Here is a 12347-nt window from a genome sequence, read left to right as displayed (position 1 = left end):
TTTTTATCAACTCACATTTCACTTGATGTTTTGTGATCTCAGCCCTTATTAATGTGGCCAGGATTCCATCATGACTAAGGTCAAACTTGCTAGTCTGTAATTTCCTGAGTACACACACATTGCAACAGCAGCTAGACAGTGTGGAATCAAAGAAGTGAGACTAAATCAGAACCTCTGTCCCACTGGCACAAGGAACAAGTTCTAATTAATTTCTTTGGATCCAAATCCACCCCCTTGAATTTCATTACAGTTATGAGATAAAGACAGAACTAGCAAGGGGTCTATTTCTGAGCTCCAGCTCAGATGCAGCCAAAATCTTTGGCCAACATTGTCAGTCCCAAGCATTCAAAAATCATAAGTTTGGCTTAAAGCTCATTCATTCTTCACATTGACTTCTGACCTTTAGTATTCAATTGGGACCCTTTTTCAAGCTTTCCTTCTCAACTGTGAGGATTGGATTTTTTTTTAAATGGACTAGGATTTTCTAAAACCCCATGAATCCAAGAGCTGGGACTTTAAAAACAACCACCAAATACACTAGGACATGGAATAAAATTGAGACTTGGAAACAGTGGAAGCTTCCTATTTCTATCTGTCACCTGAACCTTCAGATAAAAAAAAATCAGGAGATGGTATAATTGAACTCACTTTCAGACACGGAAAAGGACAATCTGCAATAATTGTGTTGCAACCCAATATACCATTACTGAAGAAACAGAGCTAGTCAAACCTCAAAAGCCTTATTCCATGAGAAATTTTGACATCTCTGAATGTCTTTTATTCAAAATCTGAGCAAATCCAAGAAATATCCCAGAACATGGAATTTAAAAACAAAAATATTTTGGGTGAATTAAAAGCAATCAGACTTTATTTTTTTTTTTAAGTGTAACAAAATAAATGTAAAAAAAGTCATTTCAGGACGAAGACTCAAACCCCTCCATTCTAATAAGGGCAAAACAGAATGTTTCGACTGTATTGAAACACTTGGTTTCTTTTCCAAATGAATTTTTTGTCAAAATTGATGTGAGTGCACAGAAAAGTTTGATTTCAGCCAATCAGCATGTTAATTTTCTTGGGGAAAACCATTGTAGAAATAGGAAATTTTTTCAACAGCTGTACTTATAAAATGTACAGATACTTGGCTGTAAGGATAAAGGACTAGAACCTCAGCCCTTTAGCTAAAAGGAGCTCTCCTAGAACTAGAGGCAATAGCAGATACCTTGGCTGGGCTGTGATGTTGAGCCGAGGTGTGCAAACTGAGGGGGGTGGGCCCCTTCAGAGAGGCATGAAGTTTCCTAAGGGGGGACATAGCACAATCAGCTGCTGGGTCTCAGACTCATCCACCTAATTAGAATTCAAATGTCACCTTTTTATGTATGCGTATTCACATTTATACATCGATTAATAGTTTTTCTACATTCTACATAGTGATTTCCTAAATATGCCAAAATTTTTTTTTCCATGTGAACTTAACTGAAATTTCCATTGGTTTGGATTACATTAGACAGCTTGGGGGGCTCTGCTAACTGCAGGGAGGAAAAGTGAGGCCTGGTGTGAAAAGTTTGCTCACCCCTGATGTAGAGGATAAAATCCATAATGCTCCTTTGCATGGCCACTCCACAACTTGACACTGACTAGGTATTAGAAGACAGCCATTCAAACTGAAGGGTGGTGACAATAGAGACTATTGGAATTCAAGTTGCCTAGTGAGCTGGGAATATTGGTAATCATGCACCTTATTACAGCCACTACTACTCTTGTTCACAGCTATTTCATAATAGGGCGAGTGTCTGAACTGTGGGGAATAGAAGGAAAGGTCTAGGTATTCTTTTCATAGCTTGCTACATGGTGTTATCTTAAAGGGAACAGACATGTTGTGATCAAACAACATGCTCAAGTGCTGCAATTTCTTATGTCTGATGACTGTGCATTATGTCGTCTCCTTGGTAGCCACGCCTGTCTACTTTTCCAGACAGAACTGTGAAAATGTTGCCCCAGTTTTAGATTCTGGTCCTTTCTTGACAAAATTGGGATGCTAAAAGGCCTATTTAATCAGCAGAACCTCTACAAAGGAGTTTATCCCTCCACATACATTTACATCAACACAGCCTTGCACCTGCGCAGGCAAACAGAATCGATGTCCCAGGCTGCGTATGTGTGGACACGTCTGCTTTCCTGAACAATATGCACAAAAACTTATTTGCACATGCAAATGCAGGATTCCATAGGCAAGACCATACCAGTTGCAGGTACGTTTTGTTTTGGCACCATGAAGGGAAGAATTTAGGGTTTCATCATGTTTCAAAGCTGCTACTTGACGAAGTCATTCTGCTCGGCTCCATAGCCCATCACCAGATGCCAGAGCTAGCCAGCATTCATTCACAAGAGCTGTCTCAACACATGCAGCTTTCCCAATGTCTCAATGCTTCCTAGTGAGTGTGACTGCCGGTGCTTGTGTGGGAGGGTGGGCGGGCTGCAGTTTGTAGTTCAACAGATGGTATGTAGTCACGCACCTGGCAAACCCCCAGAGCTGGAGTGCGACCATGGAGAAACTTTTGCCATGGGTTTTTTTCCACAGGCACTACATTCACCAAAAATGTAATACACAAATAACCAGAGCGTGGGATTAAAAACAACAGGACTTTCAAAGCTTCTGCAGCAGAGCCTTCTGAGGTTACAAAACACATTTGTAAACAGGTGGAATGGCTCAACAAAAGTAAAAGCCCTGTCACAGTCAGTAAGGCCTTGTCCTTAAGGAACTAAGTATAAATTGGCAGGGATCCATTGACTTCAGTGGAATGATTTCCACCGCTGACAATGTTTCTGTAACATGAAATATGACCAAGAAGCAAAAGAATAAACAGAAAATTCCCAGTTTGGGTTCAATCCATCCCTATGATCCCTACTAATAAAAGCCCCACCCCTCATTCAGGCATTCTCCCTATTTTTAAGCAGCTAATTGGACTCCTCCCTCCTCAAGGCTCTGAGAGGAGAGGGAAGTTCAGCTGAAGTTTAGTTTCTCTATCACCAAGAACAAGAGGGTGCTCTCCTTCCTGGCACACACCTTTTGCTACTTCATGTTTAGTATTGATAAGAAATAGTCAGGGACCTGATACTGAAAACACACAGGAAACAACTGACTCCTTCCTGCCAAACCTTTCAGTCTGTTCATGTAGCTCAGACAACAGCCTGGCTGCAAAGTAACTTGAAGCACAAAATATTCTGACTACTGGCATGCAAATCAGCCCTGTCAACATCATGCTCCTTTATGATCCAGCATCTCTGCAGTTAACTATATTAGATTGGCCATTTCAGACACAAGCGGAGCGAGTCCCTTTGAAAAAAAATATCTTTTTGCCTTGAATGCAACTAATTTTGGTACCTTATCAAGTTCTTAGCAAATGTGTGATGGCTACTAATTCCCTCTGGAAATATCCTGGTTTAAATAGATCTTTGCTTGTATAGTCAATTTGTTTTTAATTAATATTCCCTTTGAAATCTGTCAACTCCATTCACACCCAGTGTGCTTCTCTGGCTTGGAACACAGAACACGAATATTTCAGGAAAGATTTGCTTATGCATATGAAGTCATTAGATACCATTTTGTTATCTGGCTCAGTTTTTAAAATCAATTTCTCCCTCTCTTTGAACAACTTCCAGGCCAATGACTCTCTCACCTGAGCTCCCTGGTCATACACCTATTTGGTCTGGGTGCTACCTAATGAGCATTTTGCCCAAAAGTGCAAGTTTGAATATTTCTATCCCACATGCTGTTAACTCTATAATTTAGGTTCTTCTAAAACAAACAGTTGTGTTCTTTTGTCTCATGTTAATATTCGGGCCAGAGTCTTCTCTCACACACTGATGTGAGTCAGGCACAACTGCTCTAAGTTAATAGCTAAATCTGTGTGAAACCTAAGTGACTTCTTTGGGAGTTCAAGGTGCTTAGCACAGGTTGGAGCTGTGGTATTATTTTCAAAGTAAGGCCTTGTCAGTACCTACTACAAGATATTATGGTTAGATGGTTGCTATGTGACTGGTGTGTAATTATGGTGGTAGGGCTCAGGCCAGGTCCTTGAGATAAAAATTCACCATCACAAAACCAGCAACTTGTTGGCTGCCTGAAGAAAAATGGAGGATGGAAGTGCCCTCTCATTCAGGCACTGTTGGCGTACATGGTCATGGCTGGCTGTTGGAGAAAGTTTAAACTGCCACAGTCAAGAGGGTAGGTGAGACTTCAGCCTACCAAGCTGCAATCTGGCCAATTTCACAGGCACTATATTCACCAAAAATGTAATACAAAACAAGAGTGGGGGATTAAAAAAGGGATGAATTCAACAGTGTTTCCTCAAAAAGCTCTTTTGCAGAAGATTAATTATCTGGACATTTAGGTACCCTGGAAAAATAAAGACAAGGCCAAGCATTATGAAAGAAAAATAAGATTTGCACTTTGCTCCTGGCATTTCCTGCATATTGCTGTTCATTGTCTCCTGTAGGGTCTTCTCTCTGTCTTGCTCCTTCCTACGTGGATTTGGGCTGGTTTTAGCCAGCTCTTTAATTATCCTATTTGTGCCCCACCCCCCCAGACAGCAACGTGGAACAGGTCTCCTGTGCTGTTCCAGGAGCAATGCTTAGCAACCCCTGATTAGAGGGAAACTGCAGAGGGAAACTGAGGCACAGCTGGGCATCATAAACATATTATTCTTCCCACTTCTTGATAGGGAGTCTGTGATCTTGGTGAGCAAATGTCTTCATTTGCTGTCCCCTGCACAGAAACATGGCATGGCTATATTTGAGTGAAACCAAGTTGCTGAATATTGGGTCCATCGCCACAGCCTGATTGTACTTTCACTTTGATTCAACACCAGCAGATAGTAACAGTCAGACATTTGTTTACAAGAGTAGGTAGGATGCTATGAAACTTACAACAGTTATACTTCATGCAGCAGGCCCTGAACACTACTGGTTGCAGCTGATGGACACAAACCAGGCCTGAACTTGGTTCAAAGGCTTTTGATTTCAACTACCCATTATCTGGGTATCTACTACTTCCTTCCCCTTACAAAGCAGTTTCCTTTTCAAACATAGGGGGGGCGCCCCTGTGTTTGTTAGCTGCTCACTGCAGCACATATAGCAATGCATTTGTCATGCTCTATTTTGCACCATTAAAATTAACTAGGCCCCAAATTGATAAAGTTTTCACATCAGACTAAACCACCACAGACTTGGAGGCCGCAAATGGTTTTGGTGCCCTTATGCACATCTCTAAAGCGTGCACATGATTTTTATGTCAAGCAATAGAGTACAAGATCAGGGATTTCAGTGTGTTTCAGATATTGGAGTGTCAAACAGAGGAATAAGAATAAAAGGCGAATATTTTAAAACTCTGAAAAAAGATTTTGCATTGCTGGCAGTGATCTCTGCTAGCCTTGTAGCAGAAGACAGAGATTGATTTCAACCAAGTTTGATGTTGGCACCTGTGGAGTTTAAAATGCCTGGCACACAGGGATAAGGAACAAGAAAGTCTCCAAGATCCCAATCATGTGCACAGAGGCTCCCAAGGGGAACTAGAAGTGAGGATTACTTGTGTTTGAGCCTTCCCAACATCCTCCACCCCACTTAAGACTCTCCTCTTTGTGGCAAGCAATGTAGGCAGAATAGCGGCATCCATTTGTGAACTAACTTCTCTCTAATTCTGACATTTCTGCTGCGTAGTATCTGACACACTACTACAGTCTGTACAATCAAGCTCAAATCCTCAATGATAGTGATCTGGGGGAAGGGAACAGAAAACCCCCTGACATCCCCTGTCTAGTACCATGTGGTTGGCTCATGTCGCACACCAACTTTGCCCAGGAGCTCCGCAGGAATTCCTGTTCCATACTCTTCAAGCTACATCAGAAGAGGATTTCACATGGAAACTATCTTTAATGCAGGTGTCTCCAGAATCACAGAACAGACTCAGGAGAGATTGGCACCCATTCATTATACATGTAAACAAGTACCTAATATGAGCTGAGATGGGTTTCTGGACAATCTGGTCTCTGATTTCAGAGTATCTTTCAAATTTTTTTGCATCTATGCAAAAAGGCAGATTGAAAGAGCAATCCACTATGTGTTGACAGAGGCTCTGCCGAGCTTCATCTGTCGACAGTGACTTCTACTGACAAAAGCTACCTGTGTAGACATAGCCCAACTGTTATCCAATTTTCATTCCTTAAACTGAATTTCTCCCTTAATTATGGTCCATACTGTACGATTAATTCGCTGCCAGAGCTAAATCATTGCATCTTTTAGAAACTGGTTGAAACTGATATTACTCCCCCAAATCAGACTGTCACACAGTGCTATAGGCTTTCAGCCTGGAAGCTTCTACACACAGCTAGTAACTGATATCAGAGTGCCATCTATAGTTACTACAAAGCAATGCAGAGGACAAGCAGACTAGACTTGTCTCCAGGAGGGCTGATTTTTTATCTTTATTTTTTTATTTTTTAAATATGTGAATTTAGAACCCACGAGAGGCATCACACTCACACCTATGCAGAAGGGTCCTCAGTTAAGCACAGTGTAGGTATACAGCAATGCTGTTCCAACACTGCTCTGCAGCTGCCATCACTACTGGGGGGAGAGTAGTAACAGACAGGTAGCTGTGTTAGTGCGTATTCTAACAAAACAAAACAAAAACAGCTGTCATGTAGCACTTTAAAGACTAACAATAGTAGGTCAGTCTCTGTGGCTCTTTCACTCCCTGGCTTTTCCGCAGAGACTGCTCAAGAGAGAGCTGATCACAGATGCCCATTAAGGCCAGCAAATTCCATCCTGTCCTGCAGCAGGACATGAAAAAGTTGTTTCCACAGCATCGATCATTTTAGACACCGGCGTCAAAGACAAGTACACACAGCACATGGAAAAATCTCAATGCAGAACATGCAACAGTCCCACTCACAGGGCATGTTCCCTGGCTGTTAACAAGGCAGCTTTCTAAGGGGAAGTGGTGGAACGGAGTATCTGGTGAAACTGTGTGTGTTCAGAGCAGCACGAAGCAGATGTTGGTCCACAATGGGTTAACCCTCCTCCCATGAGCAGAGTGACTAAATAGCTTTTGGCTGGGACCCCTACAGTAGATAGTATCTTTGCCCCCGACAGCTCCTGTCACAGAGTAAAAGTGCATTAGTCGTGACCAGTGAATGCACATAGCCCCAGACATGCTGCTCCCGCAGTCAGCCATGGACAGAAGCATCAATGAGCTGTGCTCTACATACGTCAACACAGGGGTGAACAAACTTTTTACTTCAGTCCCCATTTTTTCATCCCTGCAATTAGCAGGGGCCACCCATCCTGTCTAATGTCATCCAAACCAATGGAAATTTGAGTTACGTTCATATGAGAAAATGCTTTCAGCATGTGTAAGAAAACAGTATATAGATTGTAAAAACTTTATGAATCAGGATACAAATGTGAATACACAGACATAAATCCAAAACTAACAAAATAATTCATTAGGTGATGAGCTTTCATGGGACAGACCCACTTCTTCAGACCACAGCCATACCAGAACAGACTCAATATGTAAAGCACAGAGGTCCAAAAATTATCATCAAGGTTGACAAATCAGAAAAATTATCAAGATTTGCCAACCTTAATAACAATTTTTCTGGTTTGTCAACCTTGATGATAATTTTTGGACCTCTGTGCTTTACATATTGAGTCTGTTCTGGTATGGCTGTGGTCTGAAGAAGTGGGTCTGTCTCACAAAAGCTCATCACCCAATAAATCATTGTCTTGAAAGTGCTACATGACTGTTGTTTTGTTTTGGTAGGACACAGACTAACATGGCTCTCTCTCCATCACTATTCAGACATAAAACCAGGAACATATTTTAACATTTTTTTTTGAGCTGAATGAGCCTGAGACCAAGCAGCCAATCGTGCTGCAACCCCCTTTATGAAATTTCACACCCCCAGGGGTCCTACCCTCCCACTTTGCACATCCCTGCTCTATACACCCCAGCCCAATTTCCTCCACCACCACCACCAAAGTCCACCAGTTCCCTTACACTACAGGCCCATGGCCCTCAGCACTTAAGCCATAAACTGTAACATTTTGTGCCTGGCTCAATGTGGTATCTCTAAAAAGTTCATTGTCCAGACCCTAAGGGAACACGGACATACCTGAGAGGGGCAAGGGAGGCTTGGGGAGGCAGGGGACTCTCTCTTTCCTCTCACTCACAGATTGCCACTAAAGTTCCACCTCAACATACACTGGTAGTTGAGCAGAATCACAGGGTTATATTTAGCCTCCATGCCCACTCACACCTTGCATCTTTGCTAAGACTAAAAAGAAAATCCAGTGTGCTGAGAAACAAGGCCGAGACTCGCCAAATTCACTTCACAAAGGCATCCAAGAGTAACTTTTCCTCACTCTTGTCTTTGTGCAGATTTGGGCCGATGCCCACCAGGTGCAAGGGTCCATGTTTCTTATTCCTTCTCCATTTCTCAGTCTCAGAGGTATCCGGTCTTCCACCAGAACAACTCGCATGCTAAAGAATAAAGAAACAGATTGTTTAAATATGCAGTGAGTCACTAAACATTGTCTAGCTTTCAGGCCATAAGATTTTCTCTACTGAAAGCTTTGGGCAAGCTACTGCAAAGAGGTCCTTGTGAAGGTGATAGAGGACAGAGGTATGCCACCACTGACCCCACTGCTTTTCTGTAAATAGCTGGCATTTTGAAATCAGACAGCACCCACTCAGTGGACATATTACACAATATTAACAGATAAGTTTATAATATTAGTTTCATTCCTTCAAGCAAGCCCACAATCTTATGAATCCGAACAGTTGCTTTCTATGCTTCATGTGTCAACCATTCCTCTTGAAAATACTCCTTTGGATTTTAAAAGTACTTGTTTTAAACTAAAATACTGTAACACCAGGTTGAAAGAGTGGTTTTAGTGAAACCCTTGACACTTCATTTCAAATCACACACACAGATCTTATGGTTTAGTTCTTGAACAACTGGATTCACAGAAGCCCGCACGCACACACGCACGCACACATCCTTCAGTTATCATATATAATGATAACTACAGTCCTGTAAATAAGCTTTTCTTGTGGACTTGGTAGCAGCAGTTTTGATTAGAACATTTGGCTTACATGTACCACTGGCAACAAACCACAACTAGGTCACTCCTGGAGCTCCTTGTCTAACCTCATTTGAAAGCAAATAAGAGTGCAGAATTTGCGTGTGTGCAATGACGTGCAATAGTGCCACTGTCAGAAAGAGAACAGCTCAACAATACTGATAACAGCAATGTAGCATGAAGCTCTTAGGACAGTTAAACCAGAGCTTGTTGCATACAAAGAAATGCGACATCAACTGGGCCCTATTTCAGGGAGGCCAGTTTATTTTCCACCAAAAAAAATCTTTTCAAGTTGAGATGGAGCTGTGCCACATGCTTGGCTCCTGACCCCAGAAGCAGAATCCAAGCAGAGCCTCTCCCAGGCAGTGGTTGCAGTGACCAGCACTGGAGCTGCCACAATGAATGGTGGTACATGCCAGAGCAGTGCAGCGGGAGGACAAAGCCACAGCCAATTTCCACCACAGGTAATGGAAGGGGCACATGGCACAGGAGCCCCAGGGCTGGGACAGCGGGAGGCTCTGGCATGCCTGCTGGAGCATCCAGATTTTCAATATTACAAAGCCGCAAACACTAGCTGAGGCTGAAAGACTCCTCTGGAAAGAGTGTGGAACTTGTAAGCCATTTCCCACGTAGAGAACAAGGTAGGCTCCAACTCGCAGCAAGAGCATAAGTAGCTGGAACACTATATTAAACACCTCAGGCCATGTCTTGCCTCACTGAAGCAAAGGGGAGTTCCGATATGGTCTTAGATGACAATGGGATCAAAAACTCACTGCAAAGAAAACTGCTAAATGTCTGAAAACAAGTCAGAAAACATTCCAAATTCTCACCTTGAAGCAGGAATTGCTTTGATAGAAACAAGCCACAGAAACTGTGCACTTTAGACTCACACTTACAGGAACAGTCAGACTCTGAGCTCCAGCAGCCAATAAAGAAGCCGATAAAGTAACTAATAGACACTTAAGATATTTAACATTTGACTGACCATGAGCTCGCCTTCAGTGGCTTCCAGATTCTTGGTGCACGAAGGAAAAAAAGATCCACCTTTTTGATTTCAAGCAATTAACCAAAATACAAAAGTTAAAGTGAGCATTCATTTTTTTTTCTAAATTGAGCCCCATCTTCTCCACTCACATTGATATAGACCCTCAAGTAATCAGCAGCTTTGGGCTACAATTCCACTAGAGTTTATTTCATTCTTCTGGCTGCACATGGGCAGCCCACCCTTTTATGTCGCTTCCCTGACTTGGGGTTCATCGTCACTGCAGAAAGAAGTGTGTGTTTTTCACGCAGATTAGCAGCTCAATTCAACCCCCGATTTTAAATCAAGCTGCTAACCCGAGTTGCCTTGTTTTGATTCCTATTTTAAGCAGTTAGCTAACTGGAATTAATAATTTGAGGTAAGTACGTGCTTCTCCCCTTCCCCTGGAGGAGCACACACTTCACCACCCAAAGCCACTAACAGCTGCTCCATTGCATAGGTATCCTGCACATGAAGCCACTCAGTACAATTTTTTGCATTAGTGCTCAAAGTCCCAACAATCTGAGCACTGGATAAACACAGACTTTGTTCCTATCCCAAAGCTCTTATGATGCTGTAAAGAGCAATATTATCTTCCGCATATATTACAACCTGCTTACAAATCTATGAAGTAAGTCTACCAGAAAAAAGGAACTGCTCCCTGGCTGTACCACCCATCTCCCCACAAACCTACCACACCTCAACCACAGTGTATATAGTTTCTGAAACCATGGAAAAATGGTACTGTGCCTCTGAAAGATCCTCAGCATCACATATACACAGAACAAAGGGTCACACACATTACCTGATATAATAATTGATGTCTTTGTATGCTGGAGCAGAATGAGGCATCAGGCACGATGCTAGCACATACAAGCAGAAAAATTTATTTTAATTGAAAATGGACGGGGACAAAAATAGCAAATGGAAGAGGAAGAGGCCACTGCCAAAGAATATTTCCAAGATAAGTACAACTAACAGTAAAAAATTAAAAATCTATTTGGACCATAAGCTTTCATGGGCAAAGACCATCTGATGCATCTTGCAACGTGGGTCTTCGCCCACGAAAGCGTATGCTCCAATATGTTAGTCTACAGGGTGTCATAGGACTTCTTGCTGTTTTTGTGGATACAGACTAACACGGCTACCCCTCTCATACTTGTAAACAACTAGGGCTTGTCTACCCCACCTCCCTACTTCGAAGGGCGGATGGTAGGTAGGGTGTCAGGAGATCATTAATGAGTGCTGCAGCGCATATGCAGTACTTCATTAAGCACATCCCCCCCCCACGGCAACTCCGAAATGTTAAACTTCGAAGTGCCAGCTCACATGAAGTTGCCGCTCACCCACCAGTACTTCAAAGTGCCCAGGGTACTTTGAAGTCCCTTTACTCCTCAAAATTTTGAGGAGTAAAGGGACTTCGAAGTTGCCCAGGCACTTTGAAGTACCGATGGGTTAGCCACAGCTACACGTGAGCCAGCACTTTGAAGTTTAACGTTTCAGAGTTGCTCCGGGGGGTGGAGGGGCAATTTGCTTAATGAAGTGCTGCATATGCGCTGCAGCACTTCATTAATAATCTCCTGACACCCTACTTACCATCCGCCCTTTGAAGTAGGGAGGTGGTGTAGACACAACGCTAGTGTAATCGTAGATAGTGCATTCCAGTTAGAAAGGTCTCTCACAATAAGCAGATGCATTTTAATAAGGATGACCTTAAATATAACAAAATTACATTTTTTTCTGAATTTAGTATAGAATAACCTCAAATATTTAAGCTTTCTTAACCTGGTTCTATTGTTACCTGTGTACCTCAAGAATGGACACATTAAAAGTATCATCAAATGCTCAAATACTTTAAAAGGAAACTGGATCAAAGCCAAAATAGGTACATTTGATGTTACCTTACTTTATCTTTAATTCCTACCTTTGTGTCTCAGAGCCTCAGCAAGCTGGCATCATCATAATCACCAGAAATCAGACCAGGGATGTTTTTTTTTTAAGGCTATTGGAGAGATTATTAAATCTCAAATATATAGCCTTTAGCAGGTACTATTGGGCATTTATCAACAAACTACTAGGTACTTATAACCCAGAGGAATATCCTCCACGGACCTTTAGGCCCTGGAGGAAGTAAAACTTAAATCAAACCCTAAGCAGATACATCAGGCAGTAAGAAAGCTTT

The sequence above is a fragment of the Carettochelys insculpta genome, chromosome 17 (genome assembly GCF_033958435.1).
Source record: "Carettochelys insculpta isolate YL-2023 chromosome 17, ASM3395843v1, whole genome shotgun sequence".
Classification (NCBI taxonomy): domain Eukaryota; kingdom Metazoa; phylum Chordata; order Testudines; family Carettochelyidae; genus Carettochelys; species Carettochelys insculpta.
This window is presented reverse-complemented; position numbering follows the sequence as displayed.